The 17,710-nt window shown below is 45.0% G+C and overlaps 1 protein-coding gene across 1 annotated transcript in view; it reads right to left on the bottom strand.

Annotated features, from left to right (window-relative positions):
• The window catches only part of arhgef17 (Rho guanine nucleotide exchange factor (GEF) 17), a 458,392-nt gene that overhangs the window by 295,539 nt on the left and 145,143 nt on the right, over positions 1–17,710 (bottom strand).

Raw genomic sequence — 17,710 nt, 5'->3', positions numbered from 1 at the left:
AATATGGAATTAAAAGTCTAATGGTGACCATGAAACCATTGTTGATTGTTGTAAAAACCCATCTGGTTCACCAGAATCATAGAATCCTTATAGTACAGAAGAGGCCATTCGATCCATCAAGTCTGTACCGACCACAATCCCATCCAGAGCCGATTCCCATAACCCCACACATTTGCCCTGCTAATCCCCCTGACAGTGGGGTCAATTTAGCATGGCCAATCAACCTAACCCACATATCTTTGGTCTGTGGGAGGAAACTGGACCCTCGCAGACATGAGGAGAAAGTGCAAACTCCACACAGACAGTGACCCAAGGCTTGAACTGAACGGGTGTACAATCCAACATTATCAGATTTATTTGTTTTCAAGGCCCAGGTTGTAACAATGCATCTGACCCAACCTGTCACGACCGCACTGCTGTTTGCAAAACTGAATCGAGAGCAAATGCCATTTTAAGCATCTTCAAAAGACTTGCCCTCCAGGCATTGGAGGAAGGGGATTATCCAATTACACCACATAGCTTCCCCATTATGTAAAAGATTGGTTGAAGTGGGCACGACGCAATGAGTGACTTCTTTTCACACTATAACCTTTAATTTAATTTTGATTTGATTTGTTATTGTCACATGTATCGGGATACAGCGAAAAGTATTATTTCTTACACACTATATAGATAAAGCATACCGTTTATATAGTACACGGGGAGAAGGAGAGGGTGCAGAATGTAGTGTCACAGTACAGATAGGGTGTAGAGAAAGGTCAACTTCTAACCTCGATATTGCGACAATGGCATTTGCACCAACCCTTCCCTTTGCCTTTTCCAATTCACATAACAAATAGCTACAAATCTCTGTTCATTTCCCAACTGCTAAACAATCAATTGTGAAATCAGGATAACCAAAGCAACACAATCAGCTTTAAAGTGAGAGTTCCAAACAAAGAACTGCCTTACTGTAGTATCTTTCACGGCCTTGGGACAGACCAAATGCTCCTTATAGCCAACATAGTCCTTTTCGAGGTGAAGTCTCTGCTGGAATGCGGGAAACATTGCAGCCAATTTTCACACAGCAAGATCCCACAGACAGCAAGAAGATCAATGACCAGATAAGCTATTTATGGTGATGTGGCCGAGATGGATGTAGCCCGGGACCACAGAGTACCCTGCCACCCTTCTCCATAATGGCATCATGGCGTTAAGAAGTCTCACAAACACCAGATTAAAGTCCAACAGGTTTATTTGGTAGCAAAAGCCACTAGCTTTCGGGGTGCTGCTCCTTCATCAGGTTAAGTGGGAGTCTTGTATAAAGACACAAACTTAATTTACAAAATAATGTTTAGAATGCGAGTCTTTACAGGTAATCAAGTCTTAAAGGTACAGACAATGTGAGAGAAGAGAGGGTTAAGTACAGGTTAAAGAGATGTGTATTGTCTCCAGACAGGACAGTTAGTGAGATTTTGCAAACCCAGGCAAGTCGTGGGGGTTACAGATAGTGTGACATGAACCCAAGATCCCGATAGGGCACAAGGCCTAAAGAGTCAACACTATCAGATTTATTTGTTTTAAAGGTCCAGGTAGTAACAATGCTCCTGACCCAACATGTCAACTACCGCACTACAGTTTGCAAAGATGTCACTTGCAGCAGCTTCAGAAGACTTACCCTCCAGGCAATGGAGGGAGAGATTATTCTGTTCACTTCCCCATGGTGTTCCACGGTGGGCTGGCCTGACAAACAAGGAAATTAGTTCAATTTCCAATTTGTTGTGAACTTGGTGCATCATCAAAGTAGATCTATTGTTTGTAAACATTTTGACAAGGTCAGTGATTTCCTGTGAATGTCCAGAGTGAGGAATACGGCTGCATTACTGCACTTTCCTTTCTGGCTTGCTACACTTGCTCTGACTCCTGAGGCCAGCAGCATTTTAAATGTCACCAGCGCTGCGCGAGATCTGTCCTGTACATTAAACTGCACCAACATCCAAATCTGCTCTTTCCAAATTGGTCACAGCCCGTACCTTATGCACCTTAAGCTTCACCATCAATGTCTAAACCTATTCACAAACTGGGTCGTATTAAACTGGAGTTACCTTTATCTAAGCGGTTAACATATGAGCAAGATTAAATCACACAATTAAATTTGCCTACAGACTGATACTAAACCAGCCCAGAACTGCCCAAATCTGTCCATGTGCTGGACGATACAAAGATTCACCACCACTGCTCAAAGCTGTCCATATACAGGGCACACTCACTATCAATAACAACATTGTCCCATACACTAACTGGCGCTGAACCATATTAACCATCGTCCCACACAACTTATATCCTGGACAATACTATAGTCACAGGGAGGGATTTTCCAGCTGCGCTCGCCCCCAAGGACAAAAATTACCCCCCACCCCTGTTGTCGAGGTCAATGGACCTTTGCACGGTCCTGTCCCGCCTGCTATAATTCCCATGGCGGGTGGGACAGGAAAATTCTGCCCATAGTGTTTTACAGCTCATGAAGAGGCCCTTCGGCCCATTGTATCCATGCTAGCCATCAAGCACCTGTCGATTTGAATCCCATTTTCCAGCACTTGGTACGTAGCCTTGCATGCTATGATGCTTCAATTCTGTATTAAAGTAAATTATTACGCAGCTATCCATGTCAAATCCATCCCTACACCAGATGATACTGAACTGCAGAGCACCGGTACAACGTGAGGGACACAGGTTCCAAAACTAACGGCCAGAGTATGGACAACTGCTGAGTAGATGGTAGATCTCAGAGAGAAAACGGGAGACAGCATTATCCCCTGGTGGGCGGGCATTAGAGGATTGTTTTGGGGCAAGACACCATCCATCTTGGCAGGAGAGAAAATCCTGTAAAATTTACAGCAACTTTACCTCAGTATCAGCCACCACAGGAAAGTCCACAACTGTGTTGCTGCCAGCTATGTAAAGTGCGCAGAGTTTAGGGCGCATTAGTCTAGCACCAGGCACAGCACAAGAGCAGCAAAAGCTAAACCATAAAGTCATTTCCAAACCAACAACAATTGAGCTGTGAAGAAGGGTCACCCAGACTCGAAACACTAACTCTTGTTTCTCTCTCCACAGATGCTGCCAGATTGGCTGAGTTTTTCCAGCATTTTCTGTTTTTATTTCAGCAATTCAACATTACTGCGATTTACTACCCACCTTAACTTAGAATCATTAAACATGGATAGAAGTAGCATGGTTCGCCCTGCTGCTTCACTGCGTCAGGGACAAGGGTTCAATTCTGGCCTCAGGTGATTGTTTGCACATTCTCCCTGTGTCTGCATGGGTTTCCTGCAGGTGTTCTGGTTTCCTCCCACAGTCCAAAGATGAAAAGGTTAGGTTGATTGGTCAGGATAAATTGCCCCTTAGTGTCCAAAGATGCGTAGATTAGGGGGATTAGTGGGCTTATTGGGATAGTGCCTGGGTAAGATGCTCTGTCAGAGAGTCAGTGCAAACCCGATGGGCTGAATGGCCTCCTTCTGCACAGTAAGGATTCTGTGATCTGTGAGGTAAGCCATTCAGCCCATCACGCTTATGTCAACTCTTTGAATGAGCTTCCAATTCGTCCCACTTTTTCTCCACAGTTCAGCAAATGTTCGGGCAACACAGCAGCGCAGTGCTTAGCTCTGCTGTCTCACAGCGCCAGGGACCCAGGTTCGATTCCTGGCGTAGGTCTCTGTCTATGTGGAGTCTGCGCATTCTCCTCACGTCTACATGGGTTTCCTCCGGTTTCCTCCCACAGTTTGAAAGATGCGCTGGATAGGTGGATTGGCTATGCTAAATTCTCCCTCAGTGTACCTGAACAGGCGCTGGAGTGTGGCAACTAGGGTGATTTTCATAGTAACTTAATTGCAGTGTTACTATTAGCCTACTTGTGACACTAATAAATAAACTTAAAAGTTGATTTTTCCAATATTTATTCAATCCTTGCAGGTCACTATCGCATCCAACTATCTTTCAGGCAATGTATTCCAGATCACGATAAGCTGCAGCAAATTTGAAGATGATTTGCGTCACATCCTCACTGGGAAGTGTAAGTGTTGTGCCACTGACAAGTTTGTACTTTAACTGAGATGAACATGCTGATGGATTTTGGTGTTGTGCTGTCACATTGCAACATCAGCTTCATATCTTGGCTCGTACACAGGAATGACATTTAACACACAAATAAAATACTGCAGATGCCGGCAATCTGAAATGGGAACAGAAAACGATGGAAGTAGCCAGCAGGTCAGGCAGCATCTGTGGATAGGGAAGCAGAGTCAAAGAGCAAAGTTTTCCAGCCTCCCCCCATCACATGTTTTCCAGCGGCTTACCCTTGGCCATCAGCTGGATCTTCCAGTCCCGCCGATCATTAAGGCTTTTTACATGGTTTGTCTGTCCCACCACCAGGGAACCCGCCACACAGGGGGTCACCTTTGGCAGGACTGGAAGATCCCACTGGCTGGAAGGGCTGGAAAATTCTGTCCAACGTTTCAGTTTCTCTCATCAGAGTTAGGAAAAGGCAGAAGTGGTTCAAAGCAAGTGGAAGGGGGCAGAGTGGAATAAGAATGAAAAAGGAAGCTCTATGACAGAGTGGAGGACGGGAGAGATTAAGTGATGGACAAGAGGTGCAAGGACAAAGAGAGTGGTAATGGCACAAGTAAAGAACCAAAAGATGTGACGAGAGGAGGTGTGAATGGCAGAATGATCGACAGCTGTCATAAGCAAAACAAGAGAAAATTGCAAATAAAAATAAAAGCTGCAAAGGAAAAGGAAACAAAGTGGGGGCAGAAATTGCAAGCTGGAATGATTAAACTCAACATTGGGTGAGATTTTCCAGCCATGCTTCCCCAAGGCAAGGACCATTACATGGTCTGTGTCCCGCCTGCTCCAATTCCCATCGCGGGCAGTATGGGAAAAGGCTGCCTGTTGAGTTTGGAAAGCTGTAAAGCGTAAACTGTTTTGGGGCATGAACCAGCAATCTTTCTTAGAAAAAGTTACTGTTGAGGATGCCTGGCGGAAGATCAAAAGTGCGCTAGTATACTTCCATTTTCCACCACTCCTCATGTGGAAAGCACCTCGTTTCCACTTCATACCTTAACCCCTCACCCCCGAACACACACTGAGACAGCCCATCCCACTGACCGGGAGAGTCAGGTGAGGAATTGGGAATATTTGCTTGTTGATACAGAACTTGAATATTGCCGAGGAGACCTGCTGCCGAAGCTTTTCATCTTGCACTCACCAGGACAAAAGCAAGAATGCCAAATTTCAACCACAGGAGAAAAGGATGGAGAATGGTTGGAAAGTTGGTTCTGAAATTTGGTGTTCTTCCACTTTTCTGATGAGTGTCAGACAAAAAGCTTCAGCAAAATGTCCCTCTTTTCAGCAAAATAGTGAATATGAACTTGCAGCATAATTCAAACAGGGTATTACGTAACCTTTAGTCAACACTCTATATAAAAATATATGATGCCTGACACAACAGATACCAGTCCAATGCTGATTGCTGGTCTGAATCCCCCTAAACAATGTCATGGCCAATATAAATGAAGCATGTATTGCTTCCTCAGTGCACAACGGTGGAAGCTGGCAACTGACAGTGGTCACATACATTTCCAAATTGTTAAATCAGCTTGACACTATAAGAAAAGCTGAACTGGATGGCACTGGTCTTGGTGCCCTTTCACATCAATCTCCATAGTAACGTCTCTGCCCCTACACAATGGGGTATTACTCAGCAAAACCACTGGGTAACAAGATTAATGAAGTCTTTAATAAGGTGGCTACTGTTACCGAGGCCATTTTTACGAGACACTGTCCATCTTTGTTAAACTGCTTGGAATGTTCTTAAAAGTTATCTCACGCTGCCCAGAGATTTCCTTTTTCCAGAGCAAAGTGTTTCAGCTCCATTGCCCAGTTATTACACCCATGTTCCTTACGTCGTGTTTTGTCCCTCGTGTTTTGTTTACTTCAGTTGTCCCGCTCGGGTCAGTACACTAGGAGCCCCATTACCTTTTTTGGGGCTCCTGGCATTGGAAGCTGGATCCTAAGGAAAGATAATGGTGCTGTTATGTTATTGTGCCAGCATTCCCACAGTGTAATTATATCCACTGCTTTCCTTTACATCGGCAAGAGCTGAGTCAGCACTTTGGCCCATTCCCAGTGTCAACGTGGATTAGCCCGAGAATGGTCAAGCGAAAATACAGCCCAACTTTAACAGCATGAGGCAGTGTATCTCAGGGTGTGTAGACACCCTGTTCTGCTACTACACTCCTTCCATTCATCAACATATAGGAATAGTGGGGGGGGGGAACGGCCTAGTGATATTATCACCAGAATATTAGTGCAGAAACTCATGATGTGGAGACACCAGCATTGGACTGCAGCAGGCAAAGTAAGAAGTCTCACAACACCAGGTTAATGACTCAACTGATGAAGGGGTAGAGCTCCGAAAGCTCATGCTACCAAGTAAACCTGTTGGATTTTAACCTCATCCAGAAACTCAGCTAATGTTCTGGAGACCTGGGTTCAAATCCTGCCTAGGCACATAGTGGAATTTGAATTCAATAAAAAATATCTGGAATTAGGAATCCACTGATGAGCATGAAATCATTGTCAATTATCGGAAAACCTCATCTGGTTCGTCAAGGTCCTTTAGGGAAGGAAATCTGCCATTCTTACTTGGTCTGGTCTATATGTGACTCCAGAGCCACAGCAATGTGGTTGACTCTCAATTGCCTTCATCTAGGGATTGGCAATAAATGCTGGCCAGCCAACGATGCCCATGTCCCACAAATGGTTAATTAAAAAAAATTCCGGATCTGTGGGATACTTCCTTACAAATGTGAGTGATCCATCAACGTTTACCATTTAATGATCACCAAGACAACATTTGGTCAATTCTGGTTGGTGAAGGATTATACCAGAGCGAACTTTACTCAGCTTTACATTTATTTACGGAATTAAACATTGCAAGCGTACGCCTCCTGACTCAACCTCACCAGTTTCATTGGAAACAAAATACTGCGAGATGCTGGAAATCTGAAACAAAAACAGAAAATGCTGGAAAAACCCAGCAGGTCTGGCAGCACCTGAGGAAGCACAGATCCTTTTTAAAATTCCTTTGTGGGTCATGGGCGTTGATGGTTGGCCAGCATTTATTGCCCATCCCTAACTACCCTTGAACTGAGTGGTTTGCTAGGCTATTTTAGAGGGCAGTTGAGGGTCAACCACATTGCTGTGGCTCTGGAGACACATGTAGACCAGACTGGGTAAGGATGGCAGATTTCCTTCCCTCAGGACATTATTGAACCAGATGGGTTTTTCCGACAATGGTTTTGTGGACATCAGTAGATTCCTAATTTCAGATTTTTTTATTGAATTCAAATTCCACCATCTGCTGTGGCGGGATTTGAACCTGGGTCCCCAGAACAGTACTGAGTTTCTGGATTAATAGTTTAGTGATAATACCACTAGGCCATCACCTCTATTTTGCTGTCCAGGCCTGCTGAGTTTTTCCAGCGTGTTCAGTTTTAGTTTTGTTAAGTATCTCTCTACATGTACTCAAGTGAAATTGTAATTCCTGCCCTCAAGCTGCATAGCATTAAACACAAACCATATACAATTAGCATTTGTCACTGGCAGGAAAGATGTATTTTCATTTTTTCATTCACCAGTTCCCCCTCCAAATTCCTTTGATGATCTAAGACTTTTTTTTGCAAGATCTGTCTGCGACAAGCCACGGGGAAGTATTTCTCAAATTTTAACCTGCCGGCTTCTAGGGGCATAGAGAAATTTACACTTCTTCAGAAACCATTTCACCAGGGAGACAGGTACCTGGACACTTTGTTCTACAGGCAGTCACGTCCCCAGGGTGGGTAGAATTTTCAGAGCTGGTCAATGGCCAGGGACAAGGGGTTGCGATTGTAAGTCAGGCTGGTATGGGGATCCAGCTAATAGCGAAGGAGGCGTCTTGGCCCTTGACTTTGACCAATGGGTGCAAGATGCTATCTACCTCTGAGGATGAGGTGGATGGGCAAACTGCACAGTGGATGAGCAGATTGGCCATGGCACCATTAAAGTGAGGAGGGTGAAAAAGAATGTGATGGTGATAGTGGCTGGCTATTGCTCTCTGTACAGTTGCAACCAGGAGCCCCAAAGGTTGTGCTGCCTGCCCAGTGTTAGGGTTCAGGACATCTCCTCACAGCTTCACAGAAACCTGGAGTGGGGAGAGAAGGATTCAGTTGTTGTGGTCCATATAGGAACCAACGATAAAGATGGAAGTAGGCCACACTTGCTGAAAAATTCTGAGTGTGCTAACAGCTACATTAACAATCAATTTAAAGTAATCAATCAAGCTTGTAAAGTAGCTCAATCATGCTTGACAGAAGCAACATATATTCATATGCAGGGACTCAGTCTCTGCAAAGATCCTTAGACAGCATCTTCCAAACCCATGACCATTCCGATCTAGAAGGACAAGGGCAGCAGATACATGGGAATGCCAACATCTGCAAGTTCCCCACTAAGCAACCCACCAGCCTAACTTGGAAAAATAATCGTCATTCCTTCGCAATTGCTGGGTCAAAATCCTGGAATTCCCTCCTTAACTGCATTGTGGGTCAGCCCACAGAACATGGACTGCAGCGATTCAAGAAGGCAGCTCACCACCACCTTCTCAAGGACAACTAGGGATGGGCAATAAATGCTGGCCAGCCAGCAATGCCCATGTCCCACGAATGAATAAAAAAAGGAAGGAATTTAAGCCGTGCGTCTTTTTTAAATTAACCGTTAGCTTATAGGCTCCTGTTGCTTCCTCCATGGCAATGCCTTAGCCAATAAGAGTTGACTTGCAATCCAATCAACATCTCTTTCTCCTGCAGTATAAATTGTGATTGTTTGAAATTGGGCATTCTTGCATTTGTCCTGATGATGCAAAATGTCAAGCTTCAACAATATATCTCTCTTTTCAACAACATTTCAGATGATTAAACAAATTGAAAGATTGGATAGAGAGAACCTATTTGTTCTACTGGGGGTGTTCCAGAATAATCTTGGCGATTCAGATGTCAAGCATCCAATAAGACCATGGGTTGTAGAAATATAGCTCAGTGTACACAAAAAAGCCACTGAGATTAAGCCAAGTAAGAATTTCAGAACTCAGATTAACAGATTTCTAATACGCAAAGGTTATGAAACCAGGGCAGTTAGATGGAGTTAGGGTATAATTAGCCATGATCCAGCTGAACAGAAGAACAGGGTTGGGGAGAAAATGTTCCACTTATTTTTTAACGTTCCAGAGAAAATTCATGAGAAAACATAATCAGGCTTTTTTTTAAATATAGTGCACAATAAATAATGTCTCAGATCCATGCATCATGCAACTGAAATAACTCCATGTAGGCCAGTGTCCCTTCACTAGATTCCCTTTATTTGCAAACTTCTATTCCACTCCTTGAGTGATTCAGGTGTACAGTCAGGATCAGGAGTGCCAGTGGACCTGACACTCACATATTTATATACAGGTGAGGCTCCCTAATTGGACAGGCAATTATGGCCTCAATCAAGGAGCTCGTACTCCACCTCAATGGCCTTGTTGAAGTCATTACGGCAAGTACTAAGATGATAGAGGGCCAACCAGATGAACTCTTAGGGCCCGATTCACACAGTCAGCAAAACGCTTCCCCAAGGGCTATACTCATGTTGTTTTGAAATCTTGGTTGAGTTTTGAACATAAGAAATAGGAACAGGAGTAGGCCATCTAGCCCCTCGAGCCTGCCCCGCTATTCAATAAGATCATGGCTGATCTGATAGTGGTTTAGTTCCACTTACCCGCCTGCTCCCCATTACCCTTAATTCCCTTATTGATCAGAAATCTATCTACCTGTGACTTAAACATATTTAACTGCTTCAATGGGCAGAGAAAGCTACAATTATTGCTGCAGGAGGTCTGACTTCAGTTTGACTGGTAGTTCAAAGAGGCTATTAATGTATTGGCTACCTGAATAGAAGTTTACTGGTTTTTACAAGAGATGACCACTTGAGATTTAAAAGCTTTAAGTGGAGTGCATGAAACAGTTCTTTCATTATCAAGTATGTATAAATGCGAGCCATATGAAATTGTTACAAGTTTATTTTTTTCATCTCCATAAGGCTGCCGAGGTCTTCCCATGATGGATACTGGGCAATTCATGGCCCTGCCTTCTCAACATTGCCCCTTGCCTGAGGTTAAATCACCACCAATCATAGTCTACAGTCATCTGAGACAATGAGAGAGATTTTCTGCCCCAAGACCAGAGAATCCCGCCCAAGGTCAACGAACCTTTGATAGTCCGTGTCCCACGTGCTACAATTCCCATGGCGGGCATGACGGTAAAATTCCGCCCAATGGCGGAATTATCTTTGCTGGGTGAGTGACTATTGAGGAGGCATGGGGTGCGATGAGGGGACATAGGGGTTGGGTAGAGGCATCAATTGGCATTAAGTTGGCATGGGAGTGATGAAGGGGCATGGTGGATGGTTAGGGTGGCACTGTGAGGACAAGGGCTGGGGGGGGATCTAATTACTTGCAAAAACAACTGTGGTTAAGTCCCTGTGAACTCTGCTTCTGGTGGCCACATTCTACCGGCCCCTGTTCCCCACAGCGAAAAGTGCACATGCTGGGGTGCACGTACCTAGGGTGTGAACTGGTCCAGGTTACCCAAATTACCCAATGCCAGTTACCCTCCTTATACAGTAAAAATCCAGCCTTTGGTCTTTGTTCAGCTCACATAAGTTCTCACAGCGTCTAAGTTAGCAGTACGGGCGGCACGGTGGCTAGCACTGCTGACTCTCAGCGCCAAGGGTCTGCGTTCAATTCCGTATCTGTGCGGAGTCCGCACGTTCTCCCTGTGTCTGCGTGGGTTTCTTCTGCGTGCTCCGGTTTCCTCCTCCAGGGAGGAAGGCGCATGGGCCAGGTTGATTGGCTATGCTGAATTGACCCTACTGTTAGGAGATTAGCAGGGCAAATATGTGAGGTTACGGGGATGGGGCCTGGGTGGGATTGCTATTGGTGCAGACTCAATAGGCCAAATGGTCTCCTTTTGCACAAACACAGGGATTCTATGTTTCTATGACTCACAAGTTATAAATGGCCTTGCAATGTCATGGGACATCCAATGATGAATGTGTGGTCTTTAGAATCAGAACATTTTCACTTCTAACTTTAAGCTGTCGCCGTACCTTCTCCCAGTGCATACCATTTCCATCCATTCCATTAGTAAAGGCATCACATCTTGGCAACGGTCTCGAATTTCCTTTTGCTTTTTTTCCAAACTCCTGGTAGCAATGTATTATTAGAAGGCAAAGGCACCAAAATAGCTGCTGTTATTTAAAACAGTTGTCAAGCTCCCAGACCAGCAGAGACAGGTTATCATTCATAAGACCAAAAATGGAGGCAACTGCTGCAATTCTAAAACTTTCAGAATTTTCACAGGTCTGGGGCCATGGCCGGCTCCTTTCTGGAAAATTCCATCATCTATTCCTCAGTGAAATCATAACAGGCTTACCCTGTTTGCTATCATAGTGTGCAATGGGCAGCCTTAAACGCATAGAAACCTCAGGCCTGTGGAGAGGTTGTCAAGGCTCGGACTTTGAACCATCCTTTCTATCTGCTCCCTTCCCACCCCAGTACAGCTATGTTTGTGCTCTGAGACCTAATGGCCACGCAACAAGATGTGAGAAAGCAGTGTGTTTATGCCATGGGTCACTTCTGAAGCCAATTTCCAAATAGTTTTGCTTCCCTTTGTAAATTCGACCTAACTGGAAGTGGCCGAAACCACGCCCAATCACATCATACAGTGCAACTTCTGTGGCACTTACACATTCCTTGAAGAATAAATCAGAAATTTAGAAATACTCAAATTGGGAATTAGTGCTGAATATTTTTACACTGACCTAATGACTGCGCAATCAATCATTGGAGCCCGATTGCGGAGCAGTTAACGTACGTTCTCGGCCTACATTATACATAATGGGTTTTTTCTCTCAAAAATTAACCAGCAATTGCAGTATAATTGGGCTACATCTCAACAACAGGCTGGAAAATAAACAAACTGCTCCAACAGAAACATCAGCGACTATAAATACCTCCAAGTTACAGCATGTAAGCTGACAGGCCTGCTGACCCCACTCGCGAGGGGAACAATGTTTCCCGATCAGTTTGCAGGTAGGCTGAGGAAGGGCACAAGGAGGATTCATTTTGGAAACTACAGGGGAAATCGAGATAGCTCAGCAGCTCGGAGACCTACTCAAGAGTGATCGATCCACAAACTGAGCATACATTTTATGGGCAGCACGGTGGCATAGTGGTTAGCACTGCTGCCTCACAGCATCTGGGACCCGGGTTCGATTCCGGCCTCGGATCGGTGTGGAGTCTGCACATTCTCCTCGTGTCTGCGCGGGTTCCCTTCCGGGGCTCCGGTTTCTTTCCACACTCCAAAGATGTGCGGGTTAGTTTGATTGGCCAGGCTCAATTGGCCCTTAAGTGTCAGGGGGATTAGCAGGGTAAATGTGTGGGGTTACAGGGATAGGGCCTGGGTGGGATTGTGGTCGGTGCAGACTCAATGGGCCGAACGGCCTCCTTCTGCACCGTAGGGATTGTCTGATTGTATGTATAATTTCTGGCTGCTCTCCTGTCTTTTTACAAAGGGACAGACGCAGACACTGACTGGGACAGATGCAGCCAGACGGAGAATCGGAGAGCTAAGGAGATTTTATTCAGGTTGACGGATTTGTCTTTCGGAGATGATCACCATCTTGTTCTTCCTAAGGACCTTGGTTTCGCTAGGAAACCATAGCTGTTTTCTGTTCTGAGGTCCAGGTTGTTCCTGCGGATCTTACCAATTTTCCATCATGAACTGAAAGGAAAGCTTGCTGAATGTTCTTTTGGCAGCGTGTTCCGCTAAGCTCCTGGCAATGCCTGAACTGCGATGATAACTTGTCTACAAAATGCATTGTCCTGACACATTTATGATTTTTCTTTTATTGCATTATTTTATTACATTTATTCATTTATTGCATAAATGTAGAGGTTGCCACGCACTGTTCTATTATCTTCCGGGCTGTGTGCACTCCCATCCTCACTGAAGTCAAATCAGAATGATCCATTTTGTAGGAGTCTCACCTTGCTGCAGCACTGAGACATTATCTTCACAATGTGGTACAACCTTGTAGGAAGGCTTTCCGAAAGGATACATCAAGGATGCTTAACTGCACAGAGCACATATACCAAAACTGGATTCCCTATAGACCGAGAGCATGTGTGGCTTCATGAATGTAGCAAGAAGTCGCACAACACCAAGTTAAAGTCCAACACGTTTATTTGGTAGCAAAAGCCACTCGCTTTCGGAGCAGCGAGAGCTCCGAAAGGTAGTGGCTTTTGCTACCAAATAGATCTGTTGGACTTTAAGCTGGTGTCGTGAGACTTCTTACTGTGTTTACCCCAGTCCAACACCGGCATCTCCACTTCATGAATGTAACCAGTAGCAAGCAATGCCAAGAACAGGTAGGAGCCACTAGCTTCTCGAAAGGCATTTCACAGAATGTGACTCTCCCTATAACAAGATTAACAGGCTTTAGACACACCTGAGGAATACATTGTCATGCTAATAGGAAACACGTTAGTTCAGTTCTTGAACTATTAAGGGGAGGCATATATATGTTCATTTCTAGAGCCACAGAGGCGAAGGGGACAGACAGCAAATAAGGGGACAGACAGAGAACAATCAAAGGGAAAAAAATAGTATAATTGCCAACACTCAGGAAAGTAGGCAGGCAGATTCCACAATTCACTCGCCAGTTCTAGCGAGCTGGCAAGAAGCAAGCGCGCAGAAACCTTCGTGGAGACAGTTTAAACTATATCGTTGCTGAACCGAAAAGAGACATTTCACAGAATAACTCCTCAATTGTATTCAGTGGGGTAACTATAAGTTGATCTTTTCTCAAGTTGGGCCGAAGCACCTGTTTCCATGCTGTAAACTTGTATGACGATAGATCTATGAAAGTGGACATAGTTTGGGAAGAGGAAAGTCCTGAAAGAGTTCAGATCGATTGAATATACTTTGGATCTAAAAGGGTAATTTCTACATAAGCTGTGTGGGTGTGTTTAGTACTTCCTAGGCTGTAACTGTCTTGGATCATTATTGTCCTGTTTATGTATGTGCACATTTTCTTTCTTGCAATAAATAGTCTTTAGTAAGTGTTATATTACGACTGGGCTGGTTACTTTCTCTCTGGGTCTTCCATGTGACTTTGCATACCATTCCCGTAAACAAAATGAGACACTACTACGTTCCAAGTTGGGACAAATTCGCAGATAACATCAGTCGGGGTTCATGACAGTGACAAATAAAACCATGTATTTCTTTCATCTATAACCTGCACCTTCCACTGGAATTAGAGGAGGGCCTGTAACAGTGAAAGAATTCCTGGCATAGGCTACTATTTTGACCGTAAAGAAATTTGCTTATTGAAGCTTTCCCAATTGCCTAATTCCTGTTTTGTACTGCAATATTCACAACCAATGTTTCGTCAGTGCAATTGATCACAATATCTCATGTTTTGTGAAACAACTACATAATATTATGAAAATTAACGCCTTGCCAAAGTAATATGGAGGCGAAAGAAGCATGTGAACATAACAGCAGGATACGAAGCCATTCAGCCCATTAAGCCTGCTCCGCCATTCAAACAGATCATGGTGGAGCAGTTACCTCTGCCATTTTCCGCACCATCCCCATATCCCTTGATGCTGTTGGTATCCTGAAATCTGTCAATTTCTACCATGAACATGCTCAGGGATTGAGTTTCCATAGCCCTCTGGGGCAGAGAATCCCAAAACTCCGACTTTATTAACTCTACACAACATTTTGAGGTGAAAGTTGATTTTTATTAGCGTCACAAGTGGGCTTACATTAACATGGCAATGAAAATCCCCTAGTCGCCCTATTCCTGTTCGGGTACACTGAGGGAGAATTTAGCACAGCCAATGCACCTAACCTCCCTAACTCCATAACCCCACGTATTTACCCTACTAATCCCTACGCATCCTGGGATACTAAGGGGTAATTTAGCATGACCATTTACCTAACCTGCACATCCTTGGACTGTGGGAGGAACCTGGAGCACTCAGAGGAAATCTACACAGACATGGGGAGAATGTGCAAACATTGTTTGCGCATTCTGTGGTGAGACAGTCACCCAAACCAGGAATCGAACCTGGGTCCCTCGTGCTGTGAGGCAGCAGGGGAGTTATGGTCCGTGGGAGGAAACTGGAGCACAGAGGAAACCCACGCAGACACAGGGGAGAATGTGCAGACTCCACAAAGACAGTGACCCAAGCTCGGAATTAAACCTGGGTCCCTGGCGCTGTGAGGTGGCAGTGCTAACCATTACACCACCAAGTCGCAAGGTTTTGGACACTTTACAGGTGACTAGAACAAACATAAATAAATTAATTTCTAAATGATCGATCTGTGTTAAAAATGAGTGCATCCATTTTTGTACCATGTTATTTGTTCTTGTACCTCTGTTTCTCATTCCGTGCACTGCACGCAACCCCCAAGCAGAGGATGTTGTGGCCCTGTTGTACAAGTAGCAGCTGGGAAAAGAGACAGATTAGCAGAGGATCATTCGCATATAGACACAGTAGCATTCATACTCGTTACTGTCTGCATTGGGACAAGGATGTCTTGTAACCGGGGCAATTAGCTCAAATGGTAGAGCAGTCGCTTTGCATGTGGGAGGTAGTGCCCACTTTGGTTTTAGGGTAAAGGGCAGCAGAGTAGTTAGCACTGCTGCTTCACAGCTCCAGGGACCCGGGTTCGATTCCTGGCTTGGGTCACTGTCTGTGAGGAGTTTGCACATTCTCCCTGTGTCTGCGTGGGTTTCCTCCGGGTGCTCCGGTTTCCTCCCACGATCCAAAGATGTGCAGGTTAGGTAAATGGCTATGGTTATGGATTAGTAGGGTAAATACGTGGGGTTACGAGGCTAGGGCGGGGGGAGAGGAGTGGTGGGCCTGGGTAAAATGCTCTGTCGAAGAGTCAGTGCAGACTCGATGAGCTAAATGGCCTTCTTCTGCACTGTAGGGATTCTATGATTCTAACCAGCTATTCGCATTTGGAGCGATTTTCTAACTATAGGGATCACAGCCCCAACCCCATCCCCAGCATTGTTCTGCAAAAAGGTTAAATTGTTAAAGGCAAACAAGGAACCAGCTGAAGTTAGTCTGCACTGATTCACAACCATCACTCACTTTACTTAGTGAGATACATTCAGCCCCTCTCTGAAATTTGCAATTTGTTTCCACTGAGGGCTGCATTAAGCAGCTCACCTTACAGACAAGCATGGGCAGTAAAACATGGATCTTCCAGCTGACTTTATAGTTTAATGATGATCAGGGAATCTGGGCCTTTCGAGGGAGGAGCTGCTTTTCAACTCTAGAACCAATCACAGCATCCAACTGGAATTAAACAACATCCAGTACATTCCTTACTCGACAATGAAACACATTCCCAGCAGAGATCACTCGCTAATTTTGTTTTATTTCTTCACAGGGTGTGAACATCAGCGGCAATTACAGCAGTTAATTATCCAGCCCCAATTGCCCTTGAGCAGGTGAAGGAGATCCGCCTTCTTAAACCACTGGAGTCCGTGTGCTGTGGGTACGCCCGCAGTGCACTAAGGAGGAGTTCCAGGATTTTGACCCAGTGACAGGGAAGGAGCAGCAACAGTCCATTCCAGGTGGCATGATGGCACAGTGGTTAGCACTGCTGCCTCACAGCGCCAGGAACCGGGGTTCGATTCCCGGCCTCGGGTCACTGTCTGGGTGAAGTTTACACATTCTCCCCGTGCCTGCGTGGGTTTCCTCCGATTTCCTCCCGCTGTCCAAAGATGTGCGAGTTAGGTTGATTGACAATGCTAAATTGCCCCATTCTGTCAGGGGGATTAGCAGGGTAAGTATGTGGGGTTAGGGTTAAGGTTAGAGACCCAGGTTCAATTCCCAGCTTACCTGTGCAGCATCTTTCCGTTCAGCATGGGTTTCCTCTGGGCGCCCCGGTTCTCTCCCACAGTCTGAAAGTCGTGCTGGTTAGGTGCACTGGCGGTGCTAAATTCTCTCTCAGTGTACCCGAACAGGCGCTGGAGTGTGGCAACTAGGGGATTTTCACGGTAACTTCATTGCAGTGTTAATGTAAGCCTACTTGTGACACTAATAAATAAACTTTAAACTTAACCTATGACGGTAGCACCAATGCATTGAGGGAGGGGGAAGCAAGAAAGTGCTCTTAAGATCCTCAGGGTGGTATAAATGTAGCATTTAGCAAACATATCATTGCTGACAGTGAATCAGGGATAACCTAAGCTGGTCTGTCACCTTGGGAGGTACTAACCCTTTGACACCGCTGTGTCAATGCATTGCAAGGTCTGGATTTCTGGCACCGATGTTCACTGAGGTTAATCAGGCAATGATAAAGTACTTATGGTACTGCACCAAAGTCCCTCAGGCTAGACAACTGTATATGGAGGAGCAAGGTTTAACGTTTATTTATTAGCATCACAAGTAGGCTTATATTAACACTGCAATGAAGTTACTGGCCACACTCCGGCACCTGTTCGGGTACACTGAGGGAGAATTCGGCACAACCAAAGCACCTAACCAGCACGCCTTTCA

The sequence above is a fragment of the Carcharhinus amblyrhynchos genome, chromosome 10 (assembly GCF_965287045.1).
Source record: "Carcharhinus amblyrhynchos chromosome 10, sCarAmb.v2.hapA, whole genome shotgun sequence".
In the NCBI taxonomy this organism is placed as follows: domain Eukaryota; kingdom Metazoa; phylum Chordata; class Chondrichthyes; order Carcharhiniformes; family Carcharhinidae; genus Carcharhinus; species Carcharhinus amblyrhynchos.
Note: the sequence above shows the minus strand (reverse complement) of the source record. Positions and strands in the feature narration are given on the sequence as shown.